Below are 18,384 nucleotides of genomic sequence, written 5' to 3' on the forward strand. Positions count from 1 at the left end.
ATTAAAACATATTAAATACATTGCATGAACAACAACCCTCCTCTTCCCAGGCCCCCCATCCATCATCTTCTTTTGTGTTCCATCTTCTTCTGACCTATGTCTGAAAGAAAAACTCAAGAAATGTATTAAATACATTGCATAACCCACCCCCTCGTTCCCAGCCCCCCTCCCATCCATCTTCTTCTGTGTTCCATCTTCTTCTGTCCTATGTCTGAAAGAAAAACTCAAGATAAGCAATTAAAACATATTAAATACATTGCATAACCCACCCCCTGTTCCCAGGCGATTCCCCCCCCCCCATCCATTTTCTTCTGTGTTCCATCTTCTTCTGTCCTATGTCTGAAAGAAAAACTCAAGAAAAACAATTAAAACATATTAAATACATTGCATAACACATCACCTGTCCCAGGCCCCCCATCCATCTTCTTCTGTGTTCCATCTTCTTCTGTCCTATGTCTGAAAGAAAACTCAAGAAAAACAATTAAAACATATTAAATACATTGCATAACCCACCCCCTGTTCCCAGGCGCTCCCCCCCCCCCATCCATCTTCTTCTGTGTTCCATCTTCTTATGTCCTATGTCTGAAAGAAAAACTCAAGATAAATAATCAAAACACATTAAATACAATGCATAACCCACCCCCCCCTTCCCAGGCCCCCCCATCCAAAATCTTCTTCTGTGTTCCATCTTCTTCTGTCCTATGTCTGAAAGAAAAACTCAAGAAAAAACAGTTAAAACATTAAATATATTGCATAACCCATCCCCCCTTCCCAGGCCCCCCTCCCATCCATCTTCTTCTGTGCTCCATCTTCTTCTGTCCTATGTCTGAAAGAAAAACTCAAGAAATAACAGTTAACACGTATTAAATACATTGTATAACCCACAACTCCTTCTTCCCAGCCCCCCTATCCATCTTTTTCTGTGTTCCATCTTCTTCTGTCCTATGTCTGAAAGAAAAACTCAAGAAAAACAATTAAAACATATTAAATACATTGCATAAACAACAACCCTCCTCTTCCCAGGCCCCCCATCCATCATCTTCTTTTGTGTTCCATCATCTTCTGTCCTATGTCTGAAAGAAAAATTCAAGAAAAACAATTAAAACATATTAAATACATTGCATGACCAACAACCCCCCCTTCCCAGGCCCCCATCCATCTTCTTCTGTGTTCCATCATCTTCTGTCCTATGTCTGAAAGAAAAATTCAAGAAAAACAATAAAAACGTATTAAATACATTGCATAACCCACCCCTCGTTCCCAGGCCCCCATCCATCTTCTTCTGTGTTCCTTCTTCTCAAGAAAAACGCAAGAAAAACAATTAAAACATATTAAATACAATGCATAACACATCACCTGTTTCCAGGCCCCCCATCCATCTTCTTCTGTGTTCCATCTTCTTCTGTCCTATGTCTGAAAGAAAACTCAAGAAAAACAATTAAAACATATTAAATACATTGCATAACCCACCCCCTGTTCCCAGGCGCTTCCCCCCATCCATCTTCTTCCGTGTTCCATCTTCTTCTGTCCTATGTCTGAAAGAAAAACTCAAGAAAAACAATAAAAACGTATTAAATACATTGCATAACCCACCCCTCGTTCCCAGGCCCCCATCCATCTTCTTCTGTGTTCCTTCTTCTTCTGTCCTATGTCTGAAAGAAAAACTCAAAATAAACAATAAAAACATATCAAATACATTGCATAACCCACCCCCTGTTCCCAGGCGCTCCCCCCCATCCATCTTCTTCTGTGTTCCATCTTCTTCTGTCCTATGTCTGAAAGAAAAACTCAAGAAAACAGTTAAATCATATTAAATACATTGCATAACCCATCCCCTGTTCCCAGGCCCCTCATCCATCTTCTTCTGTGTTCCTTCTTCTTCTGTCCTATGTCTGAAAGAAAAACTCAAGAAATAACAGTTAACACGTATCAAATACATTGCATAACCCACCCCCTGTTCCCAGGCGCTTCCCCCCCCCCCCCATCCATCTTCTTCTGTGTTCCATCTTCTTCTGTCCTATGTCTGAAAGAAAAACTCAAGAAAAAACAGTTAAAACATATTAAATATATTGCATAACCCACCCCTCGTTCACAGCCCCCCCCCCATCCAAAATCTTCTTCTGTGTTCCATCTTCTTCTGTCCTATGTCTGAAAGAAAAAGTCAAGAAAAAGCAATTAATACATATTAAATACATTGTATAACACACAACCCCCCTTCCCAGGCCCCCATCCATCTTCTTCTGTGTTCCATCTTCTTCTGTCCTATGTCTGAAAGAAAAACTCAAGAAAAAACAATTAAAACATATTAAATATATTGCATAACCCACCCCTCGTTCCCAGGCCCCCCCCCCCATCCATTTTCTTCTGTGTTTCATCTTCTTCTGTCCTATGTCTGAAAGAAAAACTCAAGAAAAAACAGTTAAAACATATTGCATAACCCACCCCCTGTTCCCAGCCCCCACCCATCTTCTTCTGTGTTCCATCTTCTTCTGTCCTATGTCTGAAAGAAAAACTCAAGAAAAAACAGTTAAAACATATTAAATATATTGCATAACCCACCCCTCGTTCCCAGCCCCCCCCCCATCCATCTTCTTCTGTGTTCCATCTTCTTCTGTCCTATGTCTGAAAGAAAAACTCAAGAAAAAGCAATTAATACATATTAAATACATTGTATAACACACAACCCCCCTTCCCAGGCCCCCATCCATCTTCTTCTGTGTTCCATCTTCTTCTGTCCTATGTCTGAAAGAAAACTCAAGAAAAACAATTAAAACATATTAAATACATTGCATAACCCACCCCCTGTTCCCAGGCGCTTCCCCCCCCCCATCCATCTTCTTCTGTGTTCCATCTTCTTATGTCCTATGTCTGAAAGAAAAACTCAAGATAAATAATCAAAACACATTAAATACAATGCATAACCCCCCCTTCCCAGGCCCCCCCCCATCCAAAATCTTCTTCTGTGCTCCATCTTCTTCTGTCCTATGTGTGAAAGAAAAACTCAAGAAAAAACAGTTAAAACATTAAATATATTGCATAACCCATCCCCCCTTCCCAGGCCCCCTCCCATCCATCTTCTTCTGTGCTCCATCTTCTTCTGTCCTATGTCTGAAAGAAAAACTCAAGAAAAACAATTAAAACATATTAAATACATTGCATGAACAACAACCCGCCTCTTCCCAGGCCCCCTATCCATCATCTTCTTTTGTGTTCCATCATCTTCTGTCCTATGTCTGAAAGAAAAATTCAAGAAAAACAATTAAAACATATTAAATACATTGCATGACCAACAACCCCCCTTCCCAGGCCCCCCATCCATCTTCTTCTGTGTTCCATCATCTTCTGTCCTATGTCTGAAAGAAAAACTCAAGAAATAACAGTTAAAACGTATTAAATACATTGTATAACCCACAACTCCTTCTTCCCAGCCCCCCTATCCATCTTCTTCTGTGTTCCATCTTCTTCTGTCCTATGTCTGAAAGAAAAACTCAAGAAAATCAGTTAAAACATATTAAATACATTGCATAACCCATCCCCCTTCCCAGGCCCCTCTCCCATCCATCTTCTTCTGTGCTCCATCTTCTTCTGTCCTATGTCTGAAAGAAAAACTCAAGAAATAACAGTTAAAACGTATTAAATACATTGTATAACCCACAACTCCTTCTTCCCAGCCCCCCTATCCATCTTCTTCTGTGTTCCATCTTCTTCTGTCCTATGTCTGAAAGAAAAACTCAAGAAAAACAATTAAAACATATTAAATACATTGCATGAACAACAACCCGCCTCTTCCCAGGCCCCCTATCCATCATCTTCTTTTGTGTTCCATCATCTTCTGTCCTATGTCTGAAAGAAAAATTCAAGAAAAACAATTAAAACATATTAAATACATTGCATGACCAACAACCCCCCCTTCCCAGGCCCCCCATCCATCTTCTTCTGTGTTCCATCATCTTCTGTCCTATGTCTGAAAGAAAAATTCAAGAAAAACAATAAAACATATTAAATACATTGCATAACCCACCCCCTGTTCCCAGGCGCTTCCCCCCCCCCCTCATCCATCTTCTTCTGTGTTCCATCTTCTTCTGTCCTATGTCTGAAAGAAAAACTCAAGAAAATCAGTTAAAACATATTAAATACATTGCATAACCCATCCCCTGTTCGCAGGCCCCCCATCCATCTTCTTCTGTGTTCCATCTTCTTCTGTCCTATGTCTGAAAGAAAAACTCAAGAAAAACAGTTAAAACATATTAAATACATTGCATGACCAACAACCCCCCCTTCCCAGGCCCCCCATCCATCTTCTTCTGTGTTCCATCATCTTCTGTCCTATGTCTGAAAGAAAAATTCAAGAAAAACAATAAAAACGTATTAAATACATTGCATAACCCACCCCTCGTTCCCAGGCCCCCATCCATCTTCTTCTGTGTTCCTTCTTCTTCTGTCCTATGTCTGAAAGAAAAACTCAAGATAAACAATTAAAACATATTAAATACATTGCATAACCCACTCACCCTTCCAAGGCCCCCACCCCCCATCCATCTTCTTCTGTGTTCCATCTTCTTCTGTCCTATGTCTGAAAGAAAAACTCAAGAAAAACAATAAAAACATATTAAATACATTGCATAACCCACCCCTCGTTCCCAGGCCCCAATCCATCTTCTTCTGTGTTCCATCTTCTTCTGTCCTATGTCTGAAAGAAAAACTCAAGAAAAACAATTAAAACATATTAAATACATTGCATAACCCACCCCCTGTTCCCATCACCTGTTCCCAGGCCCCCCATCCATCTTCTTCTGTGTTCCATCTTCTTCTGTCCTATGTCTGAAAGAAAAACTCAAGAAAAACAGTTAAAACATATTAAATACATTGCATGACCAACAACCCCCCCTTCCCAGGCCCCCCATCCATCTTCTTCTGTGTTCCATCATCTTCTGTCCTATGTCTGAAAGAAAAATTCAAGAAAAACAATAAAAACGTATTAAATACATTGCATAACCCACCCCTCGTTCCCAGGCCCCCATCCATCTTCTTCTGTGTTCCTTCTTCTTCTGTCCTATGTCTGAAAGAAAAACTCAAGATAAACAATTAAAACATATTAAATACATTGCATAACCCACTCACCCTTCCAAGGCCCCCACCCCCCATCCATCTTCTTCTGTGTTCCATCTTCTTCTGTCCTATGTCTGAAAGAAAAACTCAAGAAAAACAATAAAAACATATTAAATACATTGCATAACCCACCCCTCGTTCCCAGGCCCCCATCCATCTTCTTCTGTGTTCCATCTTCTTCTGTCCTATGTCTGAAAGAAAAACTCAAGAAAAACAATTAAAACATATTAAATACATTGCATAACCCACCCCCTGTTCCCATCACCTGTTCCCAGGCCCCCCATCCATCTTCTTCTGTGTTCCATCTTCTTATGTCCTATGTCTGAAAGAAAACTCAAGAAAAACAATTAAAACATATTAAATACATTGCATAACCCATCCCCTGTTCCCATCCCCTGTTCCCAGGCCCCTCATCCATCTTCTTCTGTGTTCCATCTTCTTATGTCCTATGTCTGAAAGAAAAACTCAAGATAAATAATCAAAACACATTAAATACAATGCATAACCCACCCCCCTTCCCAGGCCCCCCCATCCAAAATCTTCTTCTGTGTTCCATCTTCTTCTGTCCTATGTCTGAAAGAAAAACTCAAGAAAAAACAGTTAAAACATTAAATATATTGCATAACCCATCCCCCTTCCCAGGCAACCCTCCCATCCATCTTCTTCTGTGCTCCATCTTCTTCTGTCCTATGTCTGAAAGAAAAACTCAAGAAATAACAGTTAAAACGTATTAAATACATTGTATAACCCACAACTCCTTCTTCCCAGCCCCCCTATCCATCTTCTTCTGTGTTCCATCTTCTTCTGTCCTATGTCTGAAAGAAAAACTCAAGAAAAACAATTAAAACATATTAAATACATTGCATGAACAACAACCCCCCTCTTCCCAGGCCCCCCATCCATCATCTTCTTTTGTGTTCCATCATCTTCTGTCCTATGTCTGAAAGAAAAATTCAAGAAAAACAATTAAAACATATTAAATACATTGCATGACCAACAACCCCCCCCCCCCCCTTCCCAGGCCCCCATCCATCTTCTTCTGTGTTCCATCATCTTCTGTCCTATGTCTGAAAGAAAAATTCAAGAAAAACAATAAAAACGTATTAAATACATTGCATAACCCACCCCTCGTTCCCAGGCCCCCATCCATCTTCTTCTGTGTTCCTTCTTCTCAAGAAAAACGCAAGAAAAACAATTAAAACATATTAAATACATTGCATAACACATCACCTGTTCCCAGGCCCCCCATCCATCTTCTTCTGTGTTCCATCTTCTTCTGTCCTATGTCTGAAAGAAAACTCAAGAAAAACAATTAAAACATATTAAATACATTGCATAACCCACCCGCTGTTCCCATCCCCTGTTCCCAGGCCCCCCATCCATCTTCTTCTGTGTTCCATCTTCTTATGTCCTATGTCTGAAAGAAAAACTCAAGATAAATAATCAAAACACATTAAATACAATGCATAACCCACCCCCCCTTCCCAGGCCCCCCCATCCAAAATCTTCTTCTGTGTTCCATCTTCTTCTGTCCTATGTCTGAAAGAAAAACTCAAGAAAAAACAGTTAAAACATTAAATATATTGCATAACCCATCCCCCTTCCCAGGCCCCCCTCCCATCCATCTTCTTCTGTGCTCCATCTTCTTCTGTCCTATGTCTGAAAGAAAAACTCAAGAAATAACAGTTAAAACGTATTAAATACATTGTATAACCCACAACTCCTTCTTCCCAGCCCCCCTATCCATCTTCTTCTGTGTTCCATCTTCTTCTGTCCTATGTCTGAAAGAAAAACTCAAGAAAAACAATTAAAACATATTAAATACATTGCATGAACAACAACCCCCCTCTTCCCAGGCCCCCATCCATCATCTTCTTTTGTGTTCCATCATCTTCTGTCCTATGTCTGAAAGAAAAATTCAAGAAAAACAATTAAAACATATTAAATACATTGCATGACCAACAACCCCCCCTTCCCAGGCCCCCATCCATCTTCTTCTATGTTCCATCATCTTCTGTCCTATGTCGGAAAGAAAAACTCAAGAAAAACAATAAAAACGTATTAAATACATTGCATAACCCACCCCTCGTTCCCAGGCCCCCATCTTTTTTCTTCTGTGTTCCTTCTTCTTCTGTCCTATGTCTGAAAGAAAAACTCAAGATAAACAATAAAAACATATCAAATACATTGCCTAACCCACCCCCTGTTCCCAGGCGCTTCCCCCCCCCCATCCATCTTCTTCTGTGTTCCATCTTCTTCTGTCCTATGTCTGAAAGAAAAACTCAAGAAAACAGTTAAATCATATTAAATACATTGCATAACCCATCCCCTGTTCCCAGGCCCCCCATCCATCTTCTTCTGTGTTCCATCTTCTTCTGTCCTATGTCTGAAAGAAAAACTCAAGAAATAACAGTTAAAACATATTAAATATATTGCATAACCCACCCCTCGTTACCAGGCATCCCCCCATCCATCTTCTTCTGTGTTCCATCTTCTTCTGTCCTATGTCTGAAAGGAAAACTCAAGAAAAAACAGTTAAAACATATTGCATAACCCAACCCCTGTTCCCAGCCCCCACCCATCTTCTTCTGTGTTCCATCTTCTTCTGTCCTATGTCTGAAAGAAAAACTCAAGAAAAAACAGTTAAAACATATTAAATATATTGCATAACCCACCCCTCGTTCCCAGCCCCCCCCCCCCATCCATCTTCTTCTGTGTTCCATCTTCTTCTGTCCTATGTCTGAAAGAAAAACTCAAGAAAAAGCAATTAATACATATTAAATACATTGTATAACACACAACCCCCCTTCCCAGGCCCCCATCCATCTTCTTCTGTGTTCCATCTTCTTCTGTCCTATGTCTGAAAGCAAAACTCAAGAAAAACAATAAAAACGTATTAAATACATTGCATAACCCACCCCTCGTTCCCAGGCCCCCATCCATCTTCTTCTGTGTTCCTTCTTCTTCTGTCCTATGTCTGAAAGAAAAACTCAAGATAAACAATAAAAACATATCAAATACATTGCATAACCCACCCCCTGTTCCCAGGCGCTTCCCCCCCCCCCCATCCATCTTCTTCTGTGTTCCATCTTCTTCTGTCCTATGTCTGAAAGAAAAACTCAAGAAAACAGTTAAATCATATTAAATACATTGCATAACCCATCCCCTGTTCCCAGGCCCCCCATCCATCTTCTTCTGTGTTCCATCTTCTTCTGTCCTATGTCTGAAAGAAAAACTCAAGAAAAAACAGTTAAAACATATTAAATATATTGCATAACCCACCCCTCGTTACCAGCCCCCCCCCCCATCCATCTTCTTCTGTGTTCCATCTTCTTCTGTCCTATGTCTGAAAGAAAAACTCAAGAAAAAGCAATTAATACATATTAAATACATTGTATAACACACAACCCCCCTTCCCAGGCCCCCATCCATCTTCTTCTGTGTTCCATCTTCTTCTGTCCTATGTCTGAAAGCAAAACTCAAGAAAAACAATAAAAACGTATTAAATACATTGCGTAACCCACCCCTCGTTCCCAGGCCCCCATCCATCTTCTTCTGTGTTCCTTCTTCTTCTGTCCTATGTCTGAAAGAAAAACTCAAGATAAACAATAAAAACATATCAAATACATTGCATAACCCACCCCCTGTTCCCAGGCGCTTCCCCCCCCATCCATCTTCTTCTGTGTTCCATCTTCTTCTGTCCTATGTCTGAAAGAAAAACTCAAGAAAACAGTTAAATCATATTAAATACATTGCATAACCCATCCCCTGTTCCCAGGCCCCCCATCCATCTTCTTCTGTGTTCCATCTTCTTCTGTCCTATGTCTGAAAGAAAAACTCAAGAAAAAACAGTTAAAACATATTAAATATATTGCATAACCCACCCCTCGTTACCAGGCATCCCCCATCCATCTTCTTCTGTGTTTCATCTTCTTCTGTCCTATGTCTGAAAGAAAAACTCAAGAAAAAACAGTTAAAACATATTGCATAACCCACCCCCTGTTCCCCCCCCCCCCACCCATCTTCTTCTGTGTTCCATCTTCTTCTGTCCTATGTCTGAAAGAAAAACTCAAGAAAAATATTTAAAACATATTAAATACATTGCATAACCCACCCCTCGTTCCCAGGCCCCCCCCCCATCCATCTTCTTCTTTGTTTCATCTTCTTCTGTCCTATGTCTAGAAGAAAAACTCAAGAAAAAACAGTTAAAACACATTCAAAACATTGCATAACCCACCCCCTGTTCCCAGCCCCCCCCCCACCCATCTTCTTCTGTGTTCCATCTTCTTCTGTCCTATGTCTGAAAGAAAAACTCAAGAAAAATAGTTAAAACATATTAAATACATTGCATAACCCACCCCTCGTTCCCAGGCCCCCATCCATCATCTTCTTCTGTGTTCCATCTTCTTCTGTCCTATGTCTGAAAGAAAAACTCAAGAAAAAACAGTTAAAACATATTAAATACATTGCATAACCCACCCCCCTTTCCCAGGCCCCCCATCCATCTTCTTCTGTGTTTCATCTTCTTCCGTCGTATATCTGAAAGAAGAACTTAAAAAACAGTTAAACATATTAAATACATTGCATAACCCACCCACCCTCCCCTTACCAGGCCCCCATCCATCTTCTTCTGTGTTCCTTCTTCTTCTGTCCAATGTAGGAAAGAAAAACTCAAGAAAAACGTTAAAACATATTAAATACATTGCATAACCCACCCCCCCCCTTCCCAGGGCCCCATCCATCTTCTTCTGTGTTCCATCTTCTTCCTTCCTATGTCTGAGAGATCAAACTTAAGAAAAACAATTTAATATATCAAATACATTGCATAACCCACTCCCTTCCCAGGCCCCCATCCATCTTCTTCTGTGTTTCATCTTCTTCTGTCCTATGTCTAAAGGAATAACTCTAGAAAAACAGTTAAACATATTAAATACATTGCATAACCCACCAGGAAAGGGGTTCCTGGGCCCCACGTATGGTTTCATTGTTTATTTAGTTGTGTGTACGCGCGCTACTAATGACTATTGAATATTCATATTTGGGCTTTAATTTCAAACCGTTGAAAAATGGTGGTTTCTATTCGTCTTTCCTTGCCACTGTGACGATTTTGTTTAGTTCCAACTACCAAGGGTAGCTAGAAGACAGAACAATTCGATAGTTTTTATTAAAAATATGCAACAAGTGGAAATTTTAGGGAAACAATAATATTTGTTGATTATAGACATAAACCAAACAGCCGAAACAAAGCCGTGTAGGTTGATGTCAGTGTTTGGGCGTCTTCGACAAGACTTGGACAAAGACGTCTTGTCTCTTTGTTTACATCTTTCGTTAGTCGGTCAATGTTTTCTTTCTGATAAATGGAACAGAATCATATTTTATAAAATATATATAATTCTTTAATTATATATAGCTCATGGCACAGATTATGCTCCTTAAAGATGAAAGTTCATGAAGTGATTTTAAAGAAAATCTTTAGCTTGCACACCTTGCAGCATCGACGAACATGATTTCCTACGAAACTCTTCCCATGGTAGGCCTGTCTTGTGACTCTAAACTTCTTCAGAGTCTCGTCCAATTGACGAACAAGTTGGCCATTTTTTCTTTGAAAAGTTTGCCCCTTTCCTGATGTCATCTGCTTCTTTGTGCTAAGGATGAAATAGAAAATAAATTGTTGTTATTTTTCACTGCCAATTGCCAATTGAAGTCCAAACGTTATAATCAGTGGCGTAGCCACAGGAGGGGGTCAACCCCCCCCCCCCCATGACCCAAGTGACCAAAAAAATTGAATTTGTTTGGTTATTAACAAAATTTGTGAATGTTCAGTAGAAATTTGACTGTTTTTCCAAGAACATTGCACCATTTTGCGGGCATGTAAATTGCATTTTTCCGACAATTTTTGTTCAACAAAATTTTTCTCCCCCATAACCACCCCCCCCCCTTATTAATGACAAATCTCTTGCTACGCGCCTGGTTATGACACATCTGACAAGCGTTTTAAAACAGTAATGGTGCCAATCCCCCCTGGAACCGACTATGACCCTGAACAATGCTGACACTAATTTGACCTATAACTTACTAGTTTGTCTCTCTCCTCTTAATGTTGTTTCACAGTGTGGCGGTAGACTGCTGCTTCGGTCTCGTCTTGAACACTAGCCAGGTGCTCAATTAAGATGTTGGCTCCATCACCAAGACTGTCTGCCTCCTCCTCATCCAGTTGCCTCGCCTTATTGAAGGCCTTGACTGTGTCCACAAAGCCATTGATGTTTTCTGTCTTGCTGGTCTGCGCAATCTTGACATCCAGAAGGTGACACTGGTTCTCGAAGAAAACAGAGTGTTTCAGGTATAACCCTAAACTCAAGTGCAGTCCTGGTGGGCAGACCTGTAAAAATGAAGTACATAAAAGTTTTGTGAGAGAGTGAGCAATAAACTACACAATGATAACTAATGTACAAATACTGAAAATAACTTTACCTGCGCTAATGGAATGTCAAAGAGAGCAGTATCAAGGACATTATTGAAGGCCTTGGCTTCCGAAAGTCTGCCACCTTTTGCTGGAAGTTCTCCAGGTCAGCCTTCATGCCATCCAGTGTTCTGGCCTCGGAATAACCTCTCACGGTGAGTCAGATTTTCATATTTTCTTTGGTGATGTTGCACCAGAGACAACAGTGCAGTCCTATGGAAGTAAATTAAATCATGATAAATTTGTAATGTAAAGTCTTCTAACTGTACATTATATTAATGCAGTGTTCTCTATAGATTGAAAAAGTAAGTGGAGGGGTTAGGGGGGCAGGTAACGAATGAAGCAAAATTGGGCCAGGTTTCATACCTTTGTGTTGTATACCTTTCAGTTATATTTGTTATGTTAAAACCATATAAGAAAAAATTATAAAAAAATTATTTAGGTGGGCAGCCATAGATAATTTTCATTCGGGGGCAACAATTTTAACTTGGGGGGGGGGGGGGACCCTGTTACGATCTACACTTTTCTGAATATGGTTATTCTTTTTCCTAATTTAGTGTGTATTTTTTGTTTTGTTTATAATGTTAGAATGATACCTTTTTCCGAAATTACAAATAGTCTGGAAAATCACTTTATTGGTATATAATATGAAGATCAAAATTTCAAATGACTTGCCATTTGCTCCTGTTAGACCGTGGACTTTGCAGAGATATTCATAGTCCCCAAATAGGAATATTCGAAGCTTCTTATTGCTGAAGAAAAGAAGATTACAGTGCATGTCAAAATATGAATGATACATTACAAAACTGGTTCTTGTTTGAACAGTGAACAACTATTCAACTATTATGACATAGAATTACATATCATTAGACTGTGTTGTTAGCAGCCATAAACTGTTACTCACTTCCATTCTTTACAGCTGGACAACTCCGAAAGCTGCTAACAGTGCTCTTGAAGGCCAACTTTAAGATTATGCAGTGAGTCATCTGCAGGGAACACAGTAGTTAAAACAGTGTTGTGCGGGGAGTTTGGATGCTGTACATTGCAAATCTGAAAAAAAAACTTGTTTGAAGTTGCCACCACCTTTGTCACCTCCGATCTTTAGCCAAACCTCATCATGCGGAATAACAGCATTCCACTCCAGAAGGTTATAGGCTGCAAAAGATAAACAGCAAGAATTTTGTTATTAAAGTAGTCCACTCAATTGTTAAACAAACGACATTACCTTTAAGCTGAAAGCTATTATTATTTTCATTATTTGACTAAACTCTGTACCTTTCAGCTGCAGTTGGAAGACTTTTGCTTGAAGTGACCTCACAGTAACCCAGGGAGTCTTCTTGATTATGGTACCACCATCTTCGTCTTTGTGTACTAATGGCAACCAGCAAGCACTGATGTTAATATCATCGATTATATCCGCCTGTTGTGCACGGAGTGAAGACTCACACTCGGCAGAGATCCTAAACTGCTTTAACAACCTATTAGAAAGAAAAATACTTGTAGTTTATATGTGAATATTCTTCACCTCTGGAGAATGTAAATGTGTAGCAGCTATTATATGCAGTGGTGGAGCTAGAGGTATTGGTCAGGAGGCGAGATTGGTCTGTAGGGGCGTTTTTGACACTAAGCGGAGCGTCACCACAGGTTGGTGCGGAGCTTACATAAATTTTTTGAGTAAAGATACTCCCTAGATCGTCGGAAATGACCCATTTCAGGCCTTGCTAATTTGCAGATAAACGAAGAATAAATAGGGGTCATCGCCATTTTGTCAGAAAATTACACCAACAAAATGTGACAAATGTCAATAGGTATTTGAGAGCGCAATAAAAAAGTCAATAATCGGGAATAAGAAGAAAAGTGGTAAAACTCTGAAAAGGGCGCCAGCAGTCCATTTGAGTCGGGGGTGGGGGGGTATCCGCCCCCTCTAACTGTATGGATGCTCCACCACTGATTATATGGTTTACCTTTTAATTTCCCTTGCTTTCTTCCATGAAGTACAGATATCTGCTTTAACAGTGAGGATCACTGGCCCTTTGGTATAGTTAATCTTGTCAGTTTCATTCAATCAAGGCTGTCTTCAAGTTGCTTCACTTCATGTCTCAACTGGACATCGGTACAATCCTTGCTCAAAAGCTCCCTCGTCCTTGCCAAGATCTGAGACCGTTTTTTCACTGTGGGGGGGGGGGGGGGAGCACCTTGCTGCTACTTTTCCTTGGTTTGGGAAGATGCATAACTTGTATTGGCTACAATTAGGAAAAAGAAAATTATTTTTGAGTACAACCTATTTGTTCAATTTCTCATCACTTTTTATTAATTCATTTTTTCATTCATTCATTCATTCATTGTATACAGAAATATCATCTGACAAATGCAGTACACGGCCCCTTTAATGTAATATCTCAAACAAAAATATGAAACATATATAAACATTGGTGGAGGAATCAGGTGTGTTAGGGGGACACTGCCCCGCTTTTGCCACTTGGAGGGCCCGTCCCCCCCCTCTTTTGGCACTGCGAAAACACTGTATATATGGTAAGAAAAAACCGCAGGTCAGTTCATCCGGTATTTCAGGTTGAAAATGTGGCTTAAGAGGTGGCACTCTGGGTCCAGGGTGTAGGTTAGAGATGGAGATCCACAGGATTGTTAAGCTTTCCCTTCTTTGGGTGGCCTCCTCCTTTAACCTGCAATTCCCACTTCTGACATAAGTTGCAACTACCATTACGTGGGTGGCTCTTCCATTGAATAGCGTCCCCATTTTATTGTAATGATACAATTTACAGTGGCACATGTGGCACTTGTGGCAGATGTGTCTGGGATGCTGATCTTTCTCATCATTTTCCACACTGACTCTGACACTGACAAATATTTGATTTATTTTATTAGAGTATGCAGCACGTTAACATTTGGGCTGATAACTTTCACCATGCTTTGCTCAGCTCTTTTAAACCCTTTCACCACATATTCTGCACATTCGTTGCAAATATGTTCCTCCAAAGTTGACATTTGTTCTGAATAGAGGGAGTGAAGTAAATGTGAGTGAAGTAAATGTTTCGCATTTGTTGACTTCAAATGACCCCTGGTGACCCTGAATGACCTTTTACCTCCACCAAAAACAATAAGCTTCTTGTTATCAATGTGTACTTTTACACACCAAATATGAAATTTTTCTGACCAACAAGCTGGGCGTAACAAACGCACTCACACACACACATTAATCAAGTACACAACATGTGTTGTTCAAAGCCATTATTTTCCTATTCACAGTTGGTATGGTCTACCAAACATATACTCTGAAACTTTTCTACAAAGACAGTGATGCACAGAGCTGACCCCAGCAATTTAGAACAAGGAACTATATGTTACTGAGCCCAGACACAATAGCATGTGCAAATAATCATTACTTACTACAGGATGAGCTCCAAGTATGGTCGCCTTTCCCAGGAAGGGGTATATTCTCCAACGAACACCCTGCTGCCTCTGAGTAGTGGGCTGATGAGGGATAACTGTGTGGTGATGAAACAAAAGGTACAAGATCAAAATTCCTCATTACTTAAAATAATACCTTTGCAATTAATCGATGGGCAAAACTTTGATTAACCACTCATGTTCCACTCGTGTTCGTCAAAATCTTACTTTCATTTGTCATAATACCATGCCAGTTAACCGCTTCTCAAAGAAAGTGACCACTGGTTACGGCAGGAACCTAAATTTAAATCATGGATCAATAGATAATAGACTCTACTGTGGTAGCTAAATGAACTTTGTCTGTATCCAGAATATTATTATTTTAAAATACTTCTCATTATTTCAGATTTTAGAGCAACTAATTCATTTTGAGCTTTTGGGCAATTAAATAGTGTGAGTTTACAGTAAATTGTTTACCCATGTTAGACTCACCATGTAAATCCTGCCATGATGTAGTCAAATAGTGTGTGTATAATATGTCTTCTTTCTCTATCATTAGGCATTCTTACTGCTTTTAGTCTTCCGCCAAGTACTAGTGGCAGCCTTGGGATTTTGAATTTGTTTGGCCACGATTGCCTATTTTGATAGAAAAAAACAACAAAAGAACACACTGTTGATTCCTTATAGTTTCAACTAATGAAATTCTATGCTGACCGAAGCATGGTTCATAAAAAGTACTTAAGTGTTATTATAGTACAGTAAACTTTAAACAGATTTTAAAATTCTGCAAATTTTTCTGATTCATATGCGGTCAAGTCAAATTACACATAGACACACGACATTGCTCAACCATTCACTGAATATTAGTTGGCTTGGTAAAAGTGGTCTGTGGTAGCATATGTCCATTAGATGCCTCTTTGGCTTACACACTAAATCATAAAATAAATGTGATCCCTTAGACTAGAAAGAAGTTCTCACTAACTAAAGGCTACCCATCACTGGATAGCTGACAAGTTGGCCATTCATGGCACTCTTCAATTTTCTGTATCATGTCCGTGCAGATATTTTGCTTGTAAACAAACCTCTTCACTCAGTAGTAAACATTTTTTTAACGCTGCTCCTGGGAGTGGTCTAAACGTGCTTCAACTGAACCCAATTTTTGCAACACATGTACTTCCATTCATGCTCCTTACCATCCAAGGAGCAAAAGAAAAACAGATCCTGATTAATAAAGTATCTAAAAGATGCTCTCCTGTTGCTTTTTTGCACTTTTTCTGAAGGAGAATACTTGGGATGGATTGATTAAGAACCTAATAGGAGCATGTCACCTTAAATAACAGTTGACATTTGTAAACTCCACTTTAAACCTCTCTTCATGATAGTTTGAGAAGTCGTGGAAACCAGAAAATACCTAAGTTAAACCATTTTTGTTAATCTGTCTATCGGGTAACTCTTCATATGGTGTCTCACACATGTTGTACAGTCTATGTGAATACAATAGTACTGAACTTTAAACAAACAAATGGTCAACAAATATCCCTGGTGTAATAAGAAATCATTTCATCAGCATGGCTGGCATCTACTGCATGTCTCAGTTGTTTTTGGGTCCACAGAACGTGTTGAAAGCAGTCTCTCAATTTTGGTGTTACTTAGCCCCTCTGGTGGATCCTTGACACAAGTTGTCCTAGCTTCCTCTCTCTGAAACTTTGATCATTCCAGCATCAAGTAATCATTAGCACTTAGCTGTCCCTGAAATGAAACTGAGAAATGTACTTGGTACTTTGGCACTGCAGCTCTTCAAATCTGATCTGATATAAGGTCGCTGTTCAAACAACGTTCCAAAATCATTGTAGTTGATCATATTGACTAGTTTCTCAGTGTAAATCTTGTCTTCTACCATTCTATGTGCAGCTATTCAACCACTTAGACTACCAATAAATGCTTACAATCAAAACTAGTGAATAGGTCCCTATTTTTGAAGGATAAAAGCATTGGGTAGAAGGAAAGGAATGTTTGGTAGGCGTGCAATAACCGTTAAGCCAGGTCACAGGCTCAGCTTTACAGCTCATACAGCTGATGCCAAGCCTAGCCCTTCTGATACAGATATGGCACCTGTTTCCTCTTGCAAACCTGCTTATAAAATGCTCAGCAAAGAAGCGTATGAAAGTAAACTCACCAATTAAAGGACATAAGATTTTTTCAACTCAGTCACAACAAACCCTATTACTCAGGCCTGATAAGCACATTGCTGGCAAGCTTGATCACATGGCTTATAATGGCATTTCTGATGTTTCAGAAACTACAGGAAACAAGTTAGTAATTGTGGGACTTGGTTCAAAGGTTATGTTTGGATGCAATCTATGTAGATACCAAAGTGAGCTCTTGTCCCTCTACAAAGTTTTAATCCAAAGTAGCAAACCTGGCAGGAAACCCTCCGAACTAAACATTGCATTGCAGTAAGGCTTGCATCAGACTTCGATCAGTTCAAGTGCAGCTCGTAGATTGCTTAGCAGCATCTGTCTTCCAAGTCCTGCTGTTAGTACACTACAAAAGTCAGCCAACCGGTTTGGACCTGTAATAATAAGAGGAATTCATAAAAATGATATGGCTAAAAAGAGGGGTGTAATTAAGGAGACAATGCAACTGAACGGACTCTCAAAATACTCTCCAAATTTTGCAGAATATGATTGTCAATATAATAACCCTCTGCATAATGCAAGAAGTATGACTCCATTGTTCCTGCAAGGCAATGCAGAGATGTAAATGTTGAGAATGTCAACATGATTAAATATGTCATTGGTTACCATCACGGTAGCAAGTTGTGCTTAAAGGGTGAAATGAAAAGAAGAAGGGGTCACAAGGTACAATGTCCAGGCAATGAGGGCTGTTCAGTAAAGACGCCAATATTGGAGATGAACAAAATGGCGGAAAGATTTGTGCATCCAAATAACTTACAGGTAAGAACCTACTAATGGTCAATTGCCTCACAACTGATGCCTGATGGCGAGGAATGTAAAGGGTTCAGTAGTAGAATGGCTGTAGCTACTCATTCTGAAACAGAGAACCTGATAGACCAAGTCCACCTAAACAACTAGGTTACTCCGCAGAGCACTGACTAAAGCAGTATTCTCCTCTGATATTTTACCTGCAAAACTGTGTCTAAGAACCACCTGATACAATAGCGCTTTGCAGAGGACTTGACCTACCGTGTACAGGTAGAGGTGAGTACTTCTAGCAAAGCTCTCAAATATGACCACTGCAAAGTAGTACTTTATCAACATGATTAGACTATACCTTGCACAGTGCTACAGTGGAGATCATTCACATTGCCAGGCATTCATTTCTATGCAAGAGGGGCAGGAATTACACATTTCCTTCATGCCAAATGCTGCCAAGGGTTCTCAGTTAAT

General features: G+C 39.8%; 1 pseudogene; it reads right to left on the reverse strand.

Moving 5' to 3' along the window:
* Nucleotides 1-1,035: 1,035 nt before the first annotated feature.
* On the reverse strand, nt 1,036-15,483 carry LOC139961320 (uncharacterized; annotated as a pseudogene).
* Nucleotides 15,484-18,384: the final 2,901 nt, after the last annotated feature.

This window comes from Apostichopus japonicus, chromosome 20 (assembly GCF_037975245.1).
Source record: "Apostichopus japonicus isolate 1M-3 chromosome 20, ASM3797524v1, whole genome shotgun sequence".
Lineage (NCBI taxonomy): Eukaryota > Metazoa > Echinodermata > Holothuroidea > Aspidochirotida > Stichopodidae > Apostichopus > Apostichopus japonicus.